This window comes from Oryzias melastigma, linkage group LG17 (assembly GCF_002922805.2).
Source record: "Oryzias melastigma strain HK-1 linkage group LG17, ASM292280v2, whole genome shotgun sequence".
In the NCBI taxonomy this organism is placed as follows: domain Eukaryota; kingdom Metazoa; phylum Chordata; class Actinopteri; order Beloniformes; family Adrianichthyidae; genus Oryzias; species Oryzias melastigma.
The window spans coordinates 9,363,718-9,370,821 of record NC_050528.1 but is presented as its reverse complement, the minus strand read 5'-3'; positions in this window follow the sequence as shown (position 1 = coordinate 9,370,821).

Here is a 7,104-nt window from a genome sequence, read left to right as displayed (position 1 = left end):
GAAAAAATAATTTGCAGAGCCTTATACTACTCAAGTAAAAAACTACTATAACTAGAAAAGTTGCATTACTTGTGATAAATGCTTTTTGCTGAATATGCTAAAGCTTTGTGCTGAAGGTGCTTAAGAAATTTACTGTAAATGCTGAAGGGATTTGCAGAAAATGCTAAATCTATTTGCATACAGCTAAAATTGCCAAAGGACTTAAAGTTGCAGAAACTGCATTAAATGCAGCAAGAATTTGAAGAATTTCTTGAAAAACTAAAAAAAATGCTGTAAAATAAAAAAATGTATAAAGGTACAAACTCAGAATTAGCCCAGAACCTTAGTAGTTACCAAATTAGCCAAAGAAGCTAGCACATTGCAAAAATACTAGCTCAACTCAGAATTAGCCCAAAAACCTCACTGGATGCCAAATTAGCCAAAAAAAGTTAGCATATTGCTAAAATACTAGCTTAATTTAGAATTAGCCCAAAAACCTTAGTAATTGCCAAACTATGCAAAAAAGCTTTCTAAATACTAGCTAAGAATCCCCCAAATCCTATGTAAAAACAAATAAGCTAACATGTGCTAAAATACTAGCTTAGCTCAAAATTAGCCTTAAAAACCTCGGTAGATGTAAATTAGCCAAAAAAAAGTTAGCATATTGCTAAAATATTAGCTTAATTTAGAATTAGCCCATAAAACCTTAGTAATTGCCAAACTATCCAAAAAAGCTTTCAAAATACTAGCTTAACCCATAATAAGCCCAAAAATCCTATGTAAAAAAAAAATAAGCTAACATGTGCTAAAATACTAGCTTAGCTCAAAATTAGCCTTAAAAACCTCAGTAGATGCTAAATTAGCCAAAAACAGCTATCATGTTGCTAAAATACTGGCTTACCTCAGAATTAGCCCATAAACTTCTTTGGTGCCAAATTAGCCAAAAAAGCTAGCATGTTGCTAAAATATTAGCGTTTACCCATAATAAGCCTAAAATCCCATGTAAAAGATAAATAAGCTAACATGTGCTAAAATAGTAGCTTAACTTAGAATTAGCCCAGAAAACCTTAGTAGATGCCAAATTAGTCAAAAAGCAAACACGTTGCTAAATACTGGCTTAACTCAGAATTAGCCTAAAAACCTCATTAGATGCTAAATGATCCAAAAATGTTAGCATGTAGCTAAAATATTAGCTAGAACTCAAAATTAGTCTCAAAAACCTCAGTAACATTGATTTCCTTAACATGCTGAATGCTTTGATACCAATATTAAATAGTTTTTAAAGTGCGCAAAAAATTTGAAGAGTTGCATGAAAAAAATAAAATTGCATAAAATCAAAAAAAGTTGCTTAAAATTTCAAAACTTGTGTGAAATTTAACAATACCAGAAATACAAGCATGGATTTCCTGAACATGCCGAATGTTTTTATTTGCATAAATTGTAGAAATTTGAAAAATTCCTTCTTTATTTCAATGGGTCTACAAAAAACTGCATAAGAAAAGGAAAGAAGAAAATGAAAAAGCAGTTTTTGAGGATTGCTTTTTTATTTTATTTAAGAGACAAATAATGCAGTTACATTGTGAAAATGAAAAAGCATTTCTGTTTATGTATTTTAATTTTCAAATTTGATATTTCTAATTGAATTTTGGTACAAAGTTATTAAATAACTTTTTGAAAATGAAATATCTAATGCCATTTTTTTTTCATTTTAATTAAGTTACAGAATGAGCGGTGTTGAAGAAGAAAAAGAAAAAGCAGTTCTGAGAATTGCTATTTAATTTAATTTAAGAGACAAGTAATGCAGTTATATTGTGAAGATGAAATAGAATATCCAGTATTGACTTTTATTTTGAATTATTTGTTACAAACTCTTCCATATTTCTAAGTCTGTCTTTCTCTACTGCTTTTTCCTTTTCCACCATCCTCCTTTTAACACTTCAAAGTGTCTTAAATCTCTAATGTAAACCAGTAACTCTCAGATTTGGGATAATTTAGTGCTGTGAGTGTAAATAGCAGATTAGGAGTTTGATTTTCACATGGTCACAATAATATAATGCGATCTAAATATAACCAGCATTGAAATGATGACCTCTAAAACGTCAAACATCAGAATCAAAAAGAAACCTGTCTAACTGAAGGCACAACAAAAATCCCCAAACTTCTTAGTCTTACACGGTTCTGAACGTGCTGGAGCTTCAGTGCACCTCATTGTTCCTGCTGACAGCGAGTCTCGCCGAAGCTCTTTTGAAGCCGCTTGAGGTTTTCAAACACCATCCTCTTCAGGAATCTGGTGGCAGCCAATGACAGTGGAGTTTCCCAGGTTGATAACAACTAAGACGCCCTAGATAAGTTTGGGGTCAGTTGAGACCTTTTCTACCAATCAGCGCAAAAGTTTGTCTTCACACAACGCTGAAAAGAAAGAGTCTGTAGAGGAGTAAAAATAGAGCCGAGTTCCTTTAACATGCAAAAAAATGTTTTATTTTTAACAGTAAATAGACTTTTTTCATACATCACTTATTCAGTAATTTGCACACTTTCAGTCAATATTTTAATAGCTAATATTTCCAGTTTCTTATTGTAAAACTTAGGTGTAATTAGAATTGGTTTATTTCAAGAAATCAAAATAAAAATAATACATGTGCAATACAAGCAATCATAAGAAGTTCAAGACATGTCAAACACAGGATAACAAGACATTTAGAGATAGATTGCATGAAAGGGAGTGAGGGGAAGCGAACTTATATAATCCCACCCCGCCTCGACCTTACCATTTCCTTTATGTGTGTTATCAGTATCCAGTTCAAATGTCATGAATCAGTCAACTGTCTCCCCCTCTGGCCTTCAGCAGGAACTATCTCCAGAGTTCTAGCACTTCCTGGTTCTCCACACTACACTTCCCATCAGCCCCTGGTGTCACTCTCAGGAGCTCCTCAGCTGGTTTTCATCAGTGATCACTCCCAGCAGTATTTAGTCTGAGCACTGAGCTCCGAGGTCTTGTTTGTGCCACTCTGCCTGCATTTCTGAGCGTTCTCAACATGACCTGATCTTCTGACCTTGACCTCGATCCTGGCTTGACCCCTGCCTGCCTGACCCTGATTTAGCTCTGTGGACTTTTACCTGTGCTTCACACCTGTTGCCCCGTCTGTACCAAATAAACCTGCTGCACTTGGATCCAGTCGTCTGCCTGTTTCTGACATCATAACTTAAGGTCAGATATTTAAATCTTTCCAACATTCAGGTTATTAAGAATCCTCAAATGTGTTGCTGCAGCAAGAAATAAAAGGGTAGAGCAAATAAACAAATACAGAGCTTATTTATTGCTTATTTTGCTCAATAGAAATAAAAATTCTCCAGAAAGCACTTAGTTCAGATGAGTCCAATTTAAAAAAATTTCAAGTTAGTCTTGTTGTAATTGAGCAAAGACCAACAATATATTAAAATGTCATTTTATGAGTGGTAAGACATTAAAGTTGGCTTCAGCCAGTCAAAGTTGTAACTATGAAGAGAAGACTTTGAGCTGCAGGTTTGGCAGAATCTCTAGAAAGACAATTATTGCTGAGACGCCAGAATCAGACTAACCAGCCGGAGCTAGAAAACACTGAATTACTGGAAGAAGCTGTTCTGAACCAATGAATCAAAGCTTAAAATCTTTGGTTTCTCACAGAGAATTTTTGTGTACCAACATAAAGATGAAAATTTGGTGTGTGACATTAATGTCAAACACAGAAGAAGAAGTGTGATGGTATGGGGCTGATTTATGATATTTCAAGGTTTTAATGGCTGTATTTCTAGATCTCACCAGGAGAAATCAGAACCTTCACTGACTTCTTGTTCTTTTTGTTTGAAGGAAGTTCCTGCAGAACCTAAACCATTGACTGTATATGAGAATTGGACTGAGTGACCCCTCCCCCCCTTCTTCTGCTGGTTCCAAGAAGCCAAAATCCCATCAACTTCTATTAGGAAATAAACAGCTGCATACAACTGTATAGTGCCGTGGATCTTAAAGGCAATTTGGACACCATGCTCACTATTTTTCTTTTGTTTGTTTTTCCAAACGCCAGATATGACGTTACCGATTTTACGAAGTCAAAATCGAACAAATACGAACATTTCACAGCGATTATTCATGACTCCACTGTGTTCTGATGGTTAAAATGTGGATGGTTGATTGAAAAAATACATTAAAACAAATTTTTTTTTGTTCGACCGCAATGCATTGTGGTCTAAATTTGCTAATCTAGTGAGCTTTGATGCATGCTAGTTTTTCGCAAAGACTTCTGGGAAATTTTCTAGTGCACTTGATTTTGAAATCACAGCACTGGAAAATGGCGAACACACTATATAGTGCACTGTATAGTGATTGAGGGGAATTCGGACAAACTGTAACTTTTTTTTCATGATATTTTTTCCTTAATGCAAGTTATTCAAGTTATAAACTGGCCAATCAGATACCGCAATATAAATTTGTGGTCAAAACAAATTCTACTTTCAAGTGGTGGGGTGTCGACTTCCAACAGGATCCTGATTGGTGAGACTGGTTACCGTAGAAACGATGAACCTGACCGACTCCAACCAATCACTGTTTACCGACAAAGTCTGGCTCTAACAGCGGCGTCCATATTGCAGAAACATTGTGATTGAATTGACTTAATTTTGTTGAAGCTGGAAGTCAGCCATTTCTTATGGTTGATGGTGCACTTTCTCGGTCCTGTTCTCTTATACAGTCAATGTTCTGGATTTGTGCTTTTGGTCATTATCATGTTGGGGTAAAAAAGTGGTTATTGCGTGTCACTGCTGATGGTTGTGGTAGCTGTTTGTTCAGAGTGTATCTCACTCTGTACAAGTCATTGATTCAAGATACACCAAAAAAGCCCCATACATACCATCATACTTCTTCCACATTTGACCATTGGTGTCACTGTTGAGCCAGACCTGCCAGACCTCTTCCTGTCAGGAGTTTTCCACAGTTTCCGAGAACCTTTGATGGCTGAAGAAGCTCTCCTTACTGACACCTTTCTACAAATGTCCATGATTTGATTGTCTCTGTCTTCCACTTGTTGTTTTTGTATTTTCAGTCTTCCAGCACTGCTTTTATTCAGACTAAAAAGGCTGTAAGTGGTCAAGAAAAGTTGGAAAAAAATGACCCGTAAAAATCGATGAACTTGTACTACGCATCAACAGCTTTACACTCTGTCTACTTCATGTTCTCTGGAAACAGTCTTATTGTGTAATTTCTAAAATATAGAGAATTTTTTTAGTTACTTTAGTATCATTTTAAGCTATTCACAGAAGCATAGTAATCAGCTTTATTTACATAGCACTTTCAAAAAGCAAGCAGCTACAACAAAGTGTTGTACACAAAAAAACATAGAGGACAACAACACAAAAACAGGTTAAAAACACAAAACAAAAAAGGCAGCAGCACCTTAAACTGGAACAAAATAACTTGGATATTTGTTTCCTTATTTTAAAACTTTTGACTGTATGTTCTCCAAGAAGTGAGTTTCTGAGTGCAACATATTTCTGATCAAGTCTATTGTCTAGACCAGGAGTCTACAACCTTTAACAGTAAAAGAGCCGTTTGGGCTTGTTTACTACTGATCTAAACATTGAAGGAACTGCATGGACTTACTTTAGCCTTTAAGAAAATTGGCATTCATGACATTATAGTTTTTTTTATTTTTTAGTAAATGTGAATTATGTGAAGTATTTTTGGCACGAACAAAAGCAAAAATATGAAAACAAACTAGCATGTCTCAAAATAGGATTTTTTTGTTTTTACCTTTTACCTTTAGTAGAGGTCAAATTAGCGAAAAAAAAACTAGCTATAGTTGCTTAATTACTAGCTGAACAACAAATTAGCAAAAAAAAAAAAAAAAAAATCCTCAGTAAATGAAATCAACCAAAAATGTTAGCATGTTGCTCAAATAAAAGCTAAAGTCTAAATTAGCCTAAAAACAAATTAGTAAAAAATATAGGTTATTACAAATAAAAGTTTGGCTATTGCTATAATATTGGCTAAACTCCAAATTAGCATAAAAACTCATTAAAGGCCAAATTAGCTAAAATAAATATATGCTAGCTCATTGCTCAATTATTAGCTTAACTCCAACATAGCCTAAAATTCCTTAGTAAACTAAATTAGTAAAAAATATTAGCATGTTGTTAAAATAGAAGCTAAATTCTAAATTATCCCCCCCAAAAATTGAGTAGATAACAAATTAGCTGACAAACATCAGCATTTTGCTAAAATATTAGCTAAACTAGCATAAATTAGCATAAAATTAATCACTAAACTAAACTAGTCAGAAACATTAGCATGTTGCTAAAATAGAAGCTAAACTCTAAATTAGCATAAAATTAATCATTAAACTAAATTAGTCAGAAACATTAGCATGTTGCTAAAATAGAAGCTAAACTTTAAATTAGCCTAAAAACCCCAGTAGACAAGCTAGCAAAAAATGTTAGCATGTTGCTAAAACAAAAGGTAAACTCAAAAATCTTTGAAAATTACTATTAATTTATTTTTTCTTCAGCCGGAGAGATAAAAGAGCCACATGTGGCTCTTTCAAGTCCGAAAGAGCCATTCAAGAAGGAGCCACAAAGCCCTCCTACACCCCTTAAAAAGTAAGACGTGGATTATTATTTATCATTATCATTTAATTTACAAAAAAAGCCTTATTAATTTTTTTATTACTTTTTATTTTTATTTTTTTTACAGAAGTTCCTTCAAAAATAACACCCTGTCACGTACGATCGTAGTAGTAGCAAGTGTAATATCATCAGTGATTAAATACAAATTCTTACTTTCACTGTTTGTTGGGGCATTTCTGCCAGAAATGTAAATCTAACAAACCAAAATAAATCTGAGCTAATTAGGTGACCCCTGACATATTTTTCACACACTTAAAATTTCTTTTTTTTAATTTTATTTTTTCAAAAATATAAAATTAGCTTAATAATCCAGTGTGCCTCATTGAAATCCATTGATTTTTTTTCTAGCACAGGACAGGACTCACAAAAATGTGTCAAAATGTTATAGTTCAACTTTTGATACGCACTTTCCTTCAACTGTTTGTAAATGAATGAAAGTTGACTTTTTTCACCTTCACTACTTTTTTACTT